The sequence below is a fragment of the Podarcis muralis genome, chromosome 1, assembly GCF_964188315.1.
Source record: "Podarcis muralis chromosome 1, rPodMur119.hap1.1, whole genome shotgun sequence".
Classification (NCBI taxonomy): Eukaryota; Metazoa; Chordata; class Lepidosauria; order Squamata; family Lacertidae; genus Podarcis; species Podarcis muralis.
The window spans coordinates 9800408-9813829 of record NC_135655.1 but is presented as its reverse complement, the minus strand read 5'-3'; the positions used below and the strand labels follow the sequence as shown (position 1 = coordinate 9813829).

The 13422-nt window shown below is 46.2% G+C and overlaps 1 protein-coding gene across 1 annotated transcript in view; it reads right to left on the bottom strand.

Annotated features, from left to right (window-relative positions):
* Window positions 1-13422, bottom strand: part of SYT16 (synaptotagmin 16) — a 108703-nt gene that overhangs the window by 77274 nt on the left and 18007 nt on the right. The gene's annotated exons all lie outside the window — the stretch shown is intronic.

The window sequence follows — 13422 nt, the reverse complement described above, 5'->3', positions numbered from 1 at the left end:
GAGGAAGTTTACGGGTCTGTAAACATGTGAGTATCACCCAAGGAATGTTAGCCAAAGAGATTGCTGAGAAACCGGCCTAACTTGTTTCCGCTGCAATGCAATTAAGCTGCTTACACCTGTCTCCATCATTGGTACCATTCAAAAGGATACTGGTTTGGGGCACCCAGCTGTTGGTGTATGAGCCAGGACCAAAATTGGTACCAAGTGTGCTGAATAAGGTTCAATATGATCTCAAGACCTAAACTTCAGCATTTATTTACCTCATAAAATTTATACACCGCTTTTTTGTAATCAACCACAACAACCTCAAAGCGGTTTACATCAAATGCAATGGTAAAATCAAGGAAGATTTACAACCCTACTTTAAAACACACCAAATTTTAAATGCTAAAAGAGATTAAAATGGCCTCAATTATGTTCCAGAGACAGTGCCGAAAGCCAAAATTGTGTATAGTCAAATCATATTGGGTTCAATGGTGGATGGGATTGCAACAACAACAACAAAAATCCTGACCCCCCGTCCCCTTTGATGTGATTTGATATTTCTTTGCCAAGTATACAAAGCTGAATGTTCCCAAGTAAAATGTGAGTAAGTTGTGAGTTACCTGTGTGTATTATACACATAAAGTATAATAATTAGTTCAACTTTAAGAAAAGCAGTGCACGAACAGATCAAGTCATAAAGTGGCCTTCCTTGACACAAGAAGCTGTTGTGAGATGGGCAAAGCTTGACTGGTCTGGAACCATCAAATCCCTTGTCTAAATCCATTTAAAACAGATCCCCCCTCCATTCCCTGCTCAAAGAACTAATCACAGATATTGAGTCATGAGAGAGGGAGGTGGGGAAGCTGTGGCCCTACAGATGCCGTTGGATGACAACTCCACGTTGGCTGGGAGGCCAAAGACATAGCCCCTCCATCACAACCTTTGGCAAAAGACATAACACACCTCATGTGGAACGCTGGCAGGCAGATTGGAGCATAGGTGCATAATTCACTGGGCCTTATCTGCTCAGTACTTCCCCGAGTGCCTCTATGCGCCCGAGGCATTCTGCAAGTTACGTTTTCAGTGGAGTTACTGTACACCATGGACAAAACGTTCCAAAGTAAATCAAAAAGTGCCTGGCTCTTTGAGGGCAGAGCTATGTGGCTCTCGGCCTCACAACGTGAGATTTATTCATTGCTGTGCGCAGTTAGATTTTTAAGAGTTAGATTTTTAACTGGCCGGATTTCTTCTGCTCCCACAAGCACCTTCAAAAGCACGCACACAGAAGGCCCCTGGCACATTTGCTTTTAGGGAACTTCTGAGAGTTTTCTTACATTTCAGGCCACAGTATTCACCTCTTCTTTAGTTGATTAGTTGTGTCCAACTCTTCATGACCCCAAGGACCAGACCACGCCAGGCACTCCTGTCTTCCGCTGTCTCCCAGAGTTTCATCAACTTCATGTTGGTCACTTCTATAACACTGTCCAACCATCTTGTCCTCTGCCGTCCCCTTCTCCTTGTGCCCTCAATCTCACCCAACATCAGAGGGTTTTTTTTCCAGAGAGTCTTCTCTTCTCATGAGGAGGCCAAAGTATTTGAGCCTCAACTTCAGGATCTGTCCTTCCAATGAGCACCTCTTGCTGGACCACAAACCAGATGAAAAAGAAAAATTGCCCCTCAGCTGCCCCGCCCTGCTCTATCCTGTTGTTTTGCCAGAACAAAGATGGCGGCCCTACACGACACAATTGCTCCCACAGGCGGCAGCGATGGCCGCCAACCTAGATGGCTTCAAAAACAGGATTTGGCCAATTCATGGAGCAGAGAGCTATCAATGGCTACTAGACCTGATGGCTATGTTCTCCTTCCACAGCAATGCTTTTGAATCCCAGTTTCTGGAAACCACAGGAGGTGAGAGTGTTGCTCTTGTGCTCAGATCCTGCTCACAGGTTTCCCGCAGGCATCTGGTTGGCTCAGGTGAGAACAGGATGGTGGAGAAGGTGGGCCACTGGCCTGATTCAGGCTATTCTCGTGTTCATGATGTAGTACAACAACATATGGAGGCCACAGCTTCCCTGCGCACTCTGGTTTTTGTTTTTATTCAAACATTTTTGCTCTGCAAAGTGTGAATATGCTCTCATTAAGGCCTCGTATCTGGGTGATTCAGAAACTGCAACTAATCCAGCCTGGGAGTCATTTTGGACTCACAGATGTCCATGGAGGCGCAGGTCAATTCTGTGTCCAGGGCAGCTGTCTACCAGCTCCATCTGGTACGCAGGCTGAGACCTTACCTGTCCGCGGACCAGAGTGGCGCATGCTCTAGTTATCTCTCGCTTGGACTACTGCAATGTGCTCTACGTGGGGCTACCTTTGAAGGTGAGCCAGAAACTACAACTAATCCAGAATGCGGCAGCTAGACTGGTGACTGGGGGCGGCTGCCGAGATCACATAACACCGGTCCTGAAAGACCTACATTGGCTCCCAGTACGTTTCCGAGCACAATTCAAAGTGTTGGTGCTGACCTTTAAAGCCCTAAACGGCCTCAGTCCAGTATACCTGAAGGAGCGTCTCCACCCCCACCATTCTGCCCGGACGCTGAGGTCCAGTGCCAAGGGCCTTCTGGCGGTTCCCTCACTGCGAGAAGCCAAGTTACAGGGAACCAGGCAGAGGGCCTTCTCGGTAGTGGCGCCCGCCCTGTGGAATACCCTCCCACCAGATGTCAAAGAGAACAACTACCAGACTTTTAGAAGACGTCTGAAGGCAGCCCTCTTTAGGGAAGCTTTTAATGTTTGATGCATTACTGTATTTTAATATTTTGTTGAAAGCCGCCCAGAGTTGTTGTTGTTGTTGTTGTTGTTGTTGTTGTTGTTGTTCAGAATGTGGCAGCTAGACTGGTGGCTGGGAGTGGCTGCCCGGGCCATATAACACTGACCCTAAAGAATCTTCACTGGCTCCCAGTACGTTGCCAGCACAATTCAAAGTGTTTGTGCTGACCTTTGAAGCCCTCAACTGCCTTGGACTCGGACAGGGCTATGACAAATTCTATGATTCTATACAGTGATACCTCGGGTTACAAACACTTTGGGTTACAAACACTTCAGGTTACAGACTCCACTAACCCGGAAGTAGTACCTCGGGTTAAGAACTTTGCCCTAGGATGAGAACAGAAATTGTGCAGCGGCGGCACGGTGGAAGTGGGAGGCCCCATTAGCTAAAATAGTATGGTTTCAGGTTAAGAACGGATTTCTGGAATGAATTAAGTTTGGAACCAGAGGTACCACTGTACAGTGTACAGTGGTACCTCAGGTTACAGACGCTTCAGGTTACAGACTCCGCTAACCCAGAAATAGTCCCTTGGGTTAAGAACTTTGCTTCAGGGTGAGAACAGAAATTGTGCGGCGGCAGCAGGAGGCCCCATTAGCTAAAGTGGTACCTCAGGTTAAGAACGGACCTCTGGAACGAATTAAGTTCTTAACCTGAGGTACCACTGTATATGACTTGCTTGCTGGTTGGTTGGGGTTTTTGAAACCTTGCATGTTCACCGTGAGATCTGGCTGGTTTTCAAATTTCTAAAAGCGGGGAGAGATAGAAAACGCAGGGGTTTACACGGCACACCTGCTTCTGCTGGCAGGAGGCCAGGCTGAGCCTTCGAGACCTTTCAGAAGGAGGAACAGGAAATCAATCCACTAGATGTCCATTTAATCTCGCAGGGACACCTTGGCAACAGACCTTTTTATAGGGCTCTTCAAGGAGGGCGTGTTTGCCCTTCCTGCGCGAATCGCCGGCGCACGCCGTGAACCCGTGGAACTATAACCACTCCGTTGAAAGGGAAACAAGGGAACGGCGTTGCCGGGGTAACCGCCCCCTCTGCGATTCTCCGGTGAAAAGATGTTTGGTTGGGTTTTATTTTATTTCTTAATGACAGAAACGGCGCAAAGGTTTCTGAGAGGATCGTTGCCACAGGGAGGGAGTTCTGAAGAGGAATTAGCAGCTTGACATTTCGCAGGAACAAAGAATAGAAGCTGGTTTTTTTATTGTATTTTTTTCTTTTTTGCATTTTAGTTAATGGTTGACAAGTCAGAGTTGAGTAAAGAAAGCACAAACGTACTAGGTTTCAACCAGCCCTGCTTAGAAGCACCATAGCGGAAGTGGAAATCAAAATGTATAACCACAGCCCTGTGCAAGCGTTTTGCTGTTCCTAACCTGCTGGATAAAGACTTCCAAGAGTCCTCAAGCCTGCTTATCTGGAAGTCACATTAATGGAAGTCGACTGTTTCTCCCTAGCTATTTTTCTCCCTGTTATGAGAATTATAAGATCTAAGATATAAAATAAATGTTCATAAATGTACCAGGCAAACACATAAACATATAAACCACGTGTCTGAGACAGTACAGTGGTACCTCGGGTTAAGTACTTAATTCGTTCCAGAGCTCCGTTCTTAACCTGAAACTGTTCTTAACCTAAAGCACCACTTTAGCTAATAGGGCCTCCCACTGCTGCCGCCACGCCGCTGCCGCGTGATTTCTGTTCTCATCCTGAAGCAAAGTTCTTAACCCAAGGTACTATTTCTGGGTTAGGTAAAGGTAAAGGGACCCCTGACCATTAGGTCCAGTCGTGACCGACTCTGGGGTTGCGGCGCTCATCTCGTTCTATAGGCCGAGGAGCCGCCGTTTGTCCGCAGACAGCTTCCGGGTCATGTGGCCAGCATGACTAAGCCACTTCTGGCGAACCAGAGCAGCGCACGGAAACACCGTTTACCTTCCCGCCAGAGAAGGTAAACTATTTATCTACTTGCACTTTGATGTGCTTTCGAAATGCTAGGTTGGCAGGAGCAGGCAACAGGAGCTCACCCTGTCGTGGGGATTCGAACCGCCAACCTTCTGATCGGCAAGTCCTAGGCTCAGTGGTTTAACCCACAGCGCCACCCGTGTCCCTATTTCTGGGTTAGCAGAGTCTATAACCTGAAGCATATGTAACCTGAAGCGTATGTAACCCAAGGTACCACTGTACAGGAAAACAGTCCTAAAGCCATTTTGACTCTTTCAGTGACCTCAAATATTCCTCTGCAGTTTGGATGGAAATGGGAAAAATTTTATTTATTTATTTATTTATTTATACATACCCCGCCCATCTGGCTGGGCTTCCCCAGCCACTCTGGGCGGCTTCCAACAAAATATTAAAATAATGCATCAAACATTAAAAGCTTCCCTAAAAGCCTCCCCATTGTCTCTGTGGTCACAAATCCTGCCTTAAGGGCACATTTGTGTAGGAATAGGCTGAGCCAGTGACCTGGACTCAGGAATTAAGTATTTACCATCACAAAAGAATGGCCAGGCTGTCCAGGTAAACCCATGAACAGGTTTCCTGCCAGACAGGATTATGCTGTAGACCGCCCCTTCTGTGATGTATGTATGCTGTTTTGGGGGGGTGGTCTTGAGCTACAGGGTGGCAATTTCAAAAGTCTATATAAGGGCTTGTAGATGCTTGTATGCATTACTGTGTGTTTACATTTGATTGGTTGGTAACTGAATTCTAGAGAGTTCTCATGTGATTGGCTAATGTCGGGAGGTATCTCGTGAAGGAGAGACGCCAATTTATATGCCGCAAGATGACAGTGTGTTAGAATCCACTGTGAACACTGCTAAGTTGAATTGAGTGTGGGAGCGCTTCTTCTCTGCCTGGAAGAAAGAGAGCAAAGCTGCAGGAGAAGGTGAAAGCAGGAATCTCCCATAGGAGCTGCAAGGCATAACCTTAACACTAATACAGAAGGCTGAAAGTTCTGAGCTCTGGAAAGAGAGGAAAATACAGTTGTTTGGAAGTTAGAAGAAGAGACTAAGCCCAGGCTTGGAGAAGCATGAGACTGAAAATATTATGTTTCAATACATCTATAAGTTTCTGCAAGTAAAGTTTTGAATGTTAAAAGTCTGGATATTAGCTTAATTTCCAAAGAAGGATGTCTGCGGTTTTTCCCTTGTTACCCTTATGCTGAACACACTGTACTGCATCAATGGAAAAGATTAGTAGAAAGTGGATTTTGTGAGCACTTGTGGCCACTAAGCCTGGAAGGGTAAACACTCCCCCCCATCTCTTATGCAATGGGCTAAAGACCTCAGAGCCCATGCTACATTTGATCATGTTTCATACAAACATTAATCTCACATAGATACCTATCTGGACGGCTTAGGTTGACTTGCATTTTAAATTTACAATGGATGCACTGATGGTTATTGTATCCTTAAGGTGAGCAGGTGGCGTTTGGGGACTTTCTTTTGTTTTTCCCTCCTTCGCATTTTCTCCTCTTTCTGGTTTTTCCCCCCCTTCTTTGTTAAGTTTGCCAGGAATCTTTTTTTAAGGGATTGTCACCAGCGCTGCGGTGAAATGGCGTGACTTTCGTAAACGTTTTATATTGCTCGACAAAATGCACACCCCCCCCACACACACACCTTTTAAGAGAGCTAGGAATAGCGGGGTAGGGATATTCGCAACAAGTCTCCCGGTATTTCACTGAGAGCATGTACTCTGGCCTCAACCCTGGAATGGTTTGTGACATCGCTGTGCAGCCAAGCTGAGGAGCAGGTGAGGGAGCATAGCTGTCAACTGTCCCTTATTTGGCAGGAAACTCCCTTATCCCAGCGCCGTGTCCCGCTGCTGTCCCTTATTGATGATGTCCCTTAAATTTCCCAGGTTTCAAAGGAAGCAGCTCCTCTCCTTCCCTCCCTGCCGGCCAGGGAGGAGGGAGGCACCAATTGTGTTGCTTGGCTGCATTGCTCACCCAATGAGGAGTCTAAGAACGACTGGGGGTGGAGCTTGCATGCCTTGTGCCTATCAAATCGGCTGCGTTCCCTGGGGACTCGCCTTTGCTCAGCGCTTCCCAGCAGAGAGGTGACAGTGGTTTTCCTTGCTGCATCCCCTTTGCCGGGTTGCTGCGCTGTGGGAACCACCGCTTGAGGCTTCGTTTGGCTGCTGGCTGGGCTTTCTGCAGTTGGCTCGGAGGGGCTCAGAAGTTGAACATACCTGTGCTGAGTGCTTGGATCGGAATCGGATGGATACGTCATCGACGGCCCACTCACTCTTGCCGGGGAAAAGATCTGTCTGGAGCAGGGGCACATGGTGGGGGAAAAGGAAAGGCGATCCCTTATTTTGGCTGCTGATCCCTTATTTTCGAGGCTGCTGGTCCCTTATTTTCAAATCTGTAAGTTGACAGCTATGCCTCTGAGGGAGTTTGGTATTTTCAGGCCTGGAGAAGAGAAAGCTGAGAGGTATCTGAAGCTGTCACACGAAAGATGCAACAAGATGCAGCTTTGGAGGGTAGGACCTGAACCAGTGGATTCAAATCGCAAGAAAGGAGATCCCACCTAAATGTCAGAAATAACTTTCTGGTGGTAAGAACCGTTTGACAGTGGAACAGATTGTGAGCTCTCCTTCAGTGGAGGGTGATGCAACAGCAGCAGGAAAAAAAATAGGTTAATGCTATTCTAGGCTGCACCAATGGAGGTATAGTGTCCAGGTCAAGGGAAGTCATAGTCCCACTCTATTCCACCTTGGTCAGACCACACCTGGAATTCTGGATCCAGTTCTGGGTGCCACAATTTAAGAAGGATGTTGGCAAGTTGGAATGTGTGCCGAGGAGGGCGACCAAGATGATCAAGGGTCTGGAAACCAAGCCATATGAGGAGCGGTTGAAGGAGCTGGGTATGTTTAGCCCAGAAAAGAGGAGACTGAAAGGAGATGTGATAGCCATCTTCAGATATCTCAAGGGCAGCTCTATGGAGGATGGAGCAAGGTTGTTTCTCCTGCTCTGGAGGGTAGGACTCGAACCCATGGCTTCAAGTTACAAGAAAGGAGATTCCAACTAAGCATCAGGAAGAACTTTCTGACCCTAAGAGATGTTCGGTAGTGGAGCTGTCTCCTTCAGAAGGTGGTGGACTCTCCTTCCTTGGAGGTTTTTAAGCAGAGGTTGGATGGCCCATCTGTCTTGGGTGCTTTAGTTGAGATTCCTGCATTGGACTAGATGACCCCTGAGGGCCCTTCCAACCCTACAATTCTATGATTCTATGAAAATGCAATGACATCAACTCATTCATGGTGTGTTTATGATTAGCTGGGGACCTACGCCCACCCCACCCCCAGATGTGTCTAGACTCCAGCTCCCATCTGTCCCACCCACCTGTGGCCAAGGTTCAGGGATGATGGAAGCTGTACTTTGGGGTCTGAAGCAAAACGTGTTAAGGCAAAGAGGCATTTGCCTAATGAACCCTCCGTTGCTGAATGAGACTTCATCAGGCATTGCCCACATACTTTGGGGGATATAGGAACGTGCAGTCCAATGGGTAGTCCAAGGGCCATTTTAAAGAGTTGTTTTTCTTAGAAGATGCTTCTGCCGGTTTAATAAATTCCCTGATGGGGCAAAAGAGACAGCATGAGCAGGTAGCATCATAGAACCATAGAATTGGAAGGGACTCCAAAGGTCATCCAGTCCAGCCCCCTGCAATGCGGGTAGCAAGCGAGCAGTCGCCTAAATAAAAACGATAAAAGGAAAATGAGATTCCAAGGCAGAGAAGAGCTTCAGACCTCCCCCTGCTCTCATCCACAACTCAGATCAGCTGATACTTTCATAAGCGATCAATGGCAATTGCGGGTGAGTCACACCAAGCCTATTAAGCCCTAAATCGCGCATTCATTTTTAATGCTCAAGTATGTGCTTTAATGAGTGCAGGAGAATCTTCCCCCTGCTTCCAGCTAATCACCACCATTCACATAAGGGCTGCCTCTCCTTGCTTTAAATGCCGCTATGTATTCCTCCAGCTGGGATGTGGGTGGGGCTGTGGGTTAAACCACAGAGACTAGGACTTGCCAATCAGAAGGTCGGCGGTTCAAATCCCCACGACGGGGTGAGCTCCCGTTGCTCGGTCCCTGCTCCTGCCAACCTAGCAGTTCGAAAGCACGTCAAAGTGCAAGTAGATAAATAGGTACCACTCCGGTGGGAAGGTAAACGGTGTTTCCGTGCGCTGCTCTGGTTCGCCAGAAGCAGCTTAGTCATGCTGGCCACATGGCCCAGAAGCTGTACGCTGGCTCCCTCAGCCAATAAAGCGAGATGAGTGCCGCAACACCAGAGTTGGTCACGACTGGACCTAATGGTCAGGGGTCCCTTTACCTTTATTCCGCTAGCTAAAATGTGGCTCCCAGAACTGGACACAGGATTCCAGGTGGGGTCTGACCAAGGCAGAATAGAGCAATAGACTATGACTTCCTTTGATCTGGTCACTAGACTTCTGCTGATGCAGCCTAGAATGGCATTAGCCTTTTTTGCTGCTGCATCACACTGATATCTAGGCAACACGATGACCATACACATACGTAATAGACAATCTTTATAGAATTCCTTCAAACCATAACAAGTACAAAATGAAATCTGTAGTCTCAAATTCTCCGAAAATCTTTAAATGAAGCGAGGTGGAATTCTACGAAACAGTAGTCAATATCCGGAATCAGTGTTCAGTGTTGGACATCATATTTGCTGAATGCACAAAGCTTCACAGCTTGTCTTTCATCATACAAGGTTTGGTACCTCGCTTCATTTAAAGATTTTCAGAGACTTTGAGACTACAGATTTCATTTTGTACTTCTTTTGGTTTGAAGGAATTCTATAAAGATTGTCTCTTACATATGTATATGGTCAATGTGTTGCCTAGATATTGCTGACGTTCTCTTTGCAACACATGGGTTTGTTTGGTTACTTACGCATCACACTGATATCCTTGCAGTGAAGGGCTGGGGCTGGGGGGAAGAACATCTATCTACCTTGCATGCAGAAGGTCCCAGGTTCCATCACCAGCTCCACACCCCCTGCCTGAGACCCCCTGCCCCTCCATGTAGACCAGGGGTAGCCAACCTTTTTATACCTGCCACCCACTAATGCATCTTTCTTGATGGTAAAATTTCCTTACCGCCCACCAGTAATCGATGGAAGGAGGATTCAGCTTGTGCCGTAGAACCCTCTACCGCCCACCTAGAATCTTGAAACGCCCACTAGTGGGAGGTAGGAAACTGATTGACAACCCCTGATGTAGATAATACTGAGCTAGATAACTCCATTCAGAAGACGTCTTCCTATGAAACAGATGAGATGAAGGGCAAGCTTTTGTCAGTTCACCATAGAATCGCAGAGTTTAACATTTGCAAAAAAGTCAGAAGCATTTTTGTTAGGGATTGTAGGAAAAGACCTGCCAAGGAAAATGAAGAACATATTTATGTATGCGACAACGGCGGCCAGAGTCTTAATAGCACAAGGATAGAAGAATGAAGAAACCCCGACAAAAGATCAGTGGCAAGGGAAATTGATGGATTATGCAGAACTGGCAAAATTGACGTACAATTTGTGTGACAAGGACAACTGTGACTTTAAAGAGGAATGGGAACCTTTTACAAACTACTTAAAAAAACAAAACAAAATGAACTGGACTCCTTGGCAGGTTTTGAATAAACATACACAAATTTATTGTTGTTAAAATAATAGATAAATATTTGGAGGATCTTTACATTTTTATAACATACAGAGAATAATATGTGTTAAAAAATCAGAGAGAGGAACTGAGGGAAGTCATAGGGGGAAAGAAGGGGGGTATGGGGGGAGAGGGAGTGAAAAAATGGGGGAAATATAATGAAGATGATTTGTTGGGATAATCTGTTATGTGTAACCATTCAATATATAAAAAAAATTAAAGCCTGGACGGGGGGGGAAAGAAAGTATTGCGGAGTTGGAAGGGACCCTGAGGATCATTTAGTCCAGGGGTCAGCAAACTTTTTCAGCAGGGGGCCAGTCCACTGTCCCTCAGACCTTGGGGGGAGCAGACTATATTTGGGGGGGGGAATGAACAAATTCCTATGCCCCAAAAATAACCCAGAAGTGCATTTTAAATAAAAGCACACATTCTACTCATGTAAAAGCATGCTGATTCCTGGACCGTCTGCAGGCCGGATTTAGAAGGCGATTGGGCTGGATCCGGACCCCAGGCCTTAGTTTGCCTGCCCATGATTTAGTCCTACCCTATGCAATGCAGGAATATGCAGCTGTCCCATATGGGGTTTGAACCTGCAACCTTCGTGTTACTAGCACCACGCTCTAACCAGCTGAGCTATCCAGGTTTCTTACTCTCCCCACTCTCTTCTGAAATGATCAAGGGCAGAGGAAATGCTTGTCACTTTCAAGGACTGCCAAACCACAGCGGTCTCCAAACTTTTTTGACCCCCACAAAACCACTTGAAAACCGCTGGTGGTCCTTGGCGGAGCACTGGGTGATTTCTCTGCCTGCTGCAGCAACTGTGCTGGATGCTGAACCATTTTCAGCTGCACTTTTATTCCTTCTTTTTATTCCTAGGACCCTCGTACCTACGGGACCGCCTCTCCCGGTATGCCCTGTGGAGGACCTTAAGGTCCATAAATAGCAACACCCTAGTGGTCCCGGGCCCTAAGGAAGTCAGATTAACCTCAACCAGAGCCAGGGCCTTTTCAACGCTGGTCCCAGCCTGGTGGAACGCTCTGCCTAATGAGACCAGGGCCCTGCAGGATCTGATTTCTGTGAGACAGTTGTTCCGCCTGGCCTTTGGCTTGGAATCAACTTGATCCCCTCCCCCTTTCCTTTTTCCTTCTGAGATGGAACTCCTATTTGGGGACTTCCCTGGCTTTTTCTGGCCCACATAGGACCAGTCTGGATAGTTGGCCTTGGTGAAGATTTGACGTTCTCATCCCCAAAAAGTTTTTGATTTGAGTTTCTACTGAAATGAGGCTGCATTTTAATGTTGTACTTTAATCTTGTTTCCAAGTTGTGTTTTAATCAATTGTTTTTATACCTAGTGTTAGCCGCCCTGCTGAGCCTGGTCTTGGCTGGGGAGGGCGGGGTATAAATAAAATTTATTATCATTATTCTTTTATTTTATTTTTTTATACGCATTGTGTTTTACTGTATTGCCATTTCAATTCACGGAATCGTAGAACCGTAGAGTTGACTTGAACCACCGACCTTCTGGTTGGCAGCCACGCGCACTGAACGATTCTGCCACAGATTTCAAATTGCGATGCGATAAAATGCAAGAGAGGGTGCAAAAGGAGCTGTTACAGATGCAATTTTTAAAAAGACCTTGAGCACACACACACACACACACACACACACACACACCCCACTTCCTGTAGCTCTGGGGCAAAGAGCTCCCCACCCTTTCTCTTAAACCTTCAGCGAGCATTAGGCTGTTGAGTCCATTTAATGTTGTGCTTGGGGCTTCCCAAAGCTGCAGTCAGACGGTTTTCTGTTTCAACAACGCAAAGTGGTTGTTTTGCCGCTTCCAATCAATGCAAAGATGCTTATGCTGGGAACGTAAAGCCTTTTGCTGCTGCAGAGGGAGACAGTTGCTCTCAGCAAGGAACTCGCCCGCAACTGCCTGCATCGTGGGATTATTCATTTATTCTTCAATATCCTTGCAATTTACGGGAAGGGCCAGGCAGCCTTGACCAGACAGGCTGCTACGGCGTAACCTCCAAATGCATCAAGGGAGGAGGTCTAGGGTCCCTAGAGGACCAGGAGTAAAGTGCCTCGATTCCTGCTGACTGCCTTCCAAATCTGTTCAGTACAAAACCGTATAGAGAGTCTAATATCCAATCACCCACCGTTCTGGTTTCAGAAGGCTCGGAAAAGAAGGACTGCATCCCCCTCTAGTGGCACGATTGTGTAACTTGCCGGAGTTTTACAAAATCTAAATTCTGCCATTCAGGGATTATTCATTACTATTAAATAAAATAAAATAAATTTTATTTATACCCTGCCCTCCCCGGCCAGAGAAGCTAACAACAGTAAAAATTACAGTAAAAACATAATAGGGAGGAAAAAAACCAATTTAAAATATAGGTTAAAATGGAATTTAAAATGCAGCCTCATTTTAAAAGTATCAAAACCATAAGGGGAGGGGAACATATTATTATTATTATTATTATTATTATTATTATTATTATTATTATTATTATTATCTGCATTTTTGCATTTAGATATATCTCAGAGCAACTTACAAGATTAAAAACAGAACTAAGAAAGGTCCTATTTTCAGATGTAGCAGCAACAAGTAACAGAATCTAAAACATAATTTAAAGGAGCAAGCCCTACCCACCCCGCTTTAAGGATGAGCTCCAAAGGCCACTGTCATAACTACCATAGAATCATAGAATCTGTAGAGTTGGAAGGGACCGCGAGGGTCATCTAGTCCAACCCCCTGCTAGTTAAACCCTGGGATTAAGGGTCTCATGCTCTACCGACTGAGCTATTCAAACTGCTCTTCTCAATTAAAAACTGAAAGCCTGGGGGGAAATAAAGATGAGCCTAAAAACAAGAGATTCCAGGTGTGCTCCTTGTTAAGAGCGTTTCAAAAACCGGGAGCCACCACTGATAAGGCCT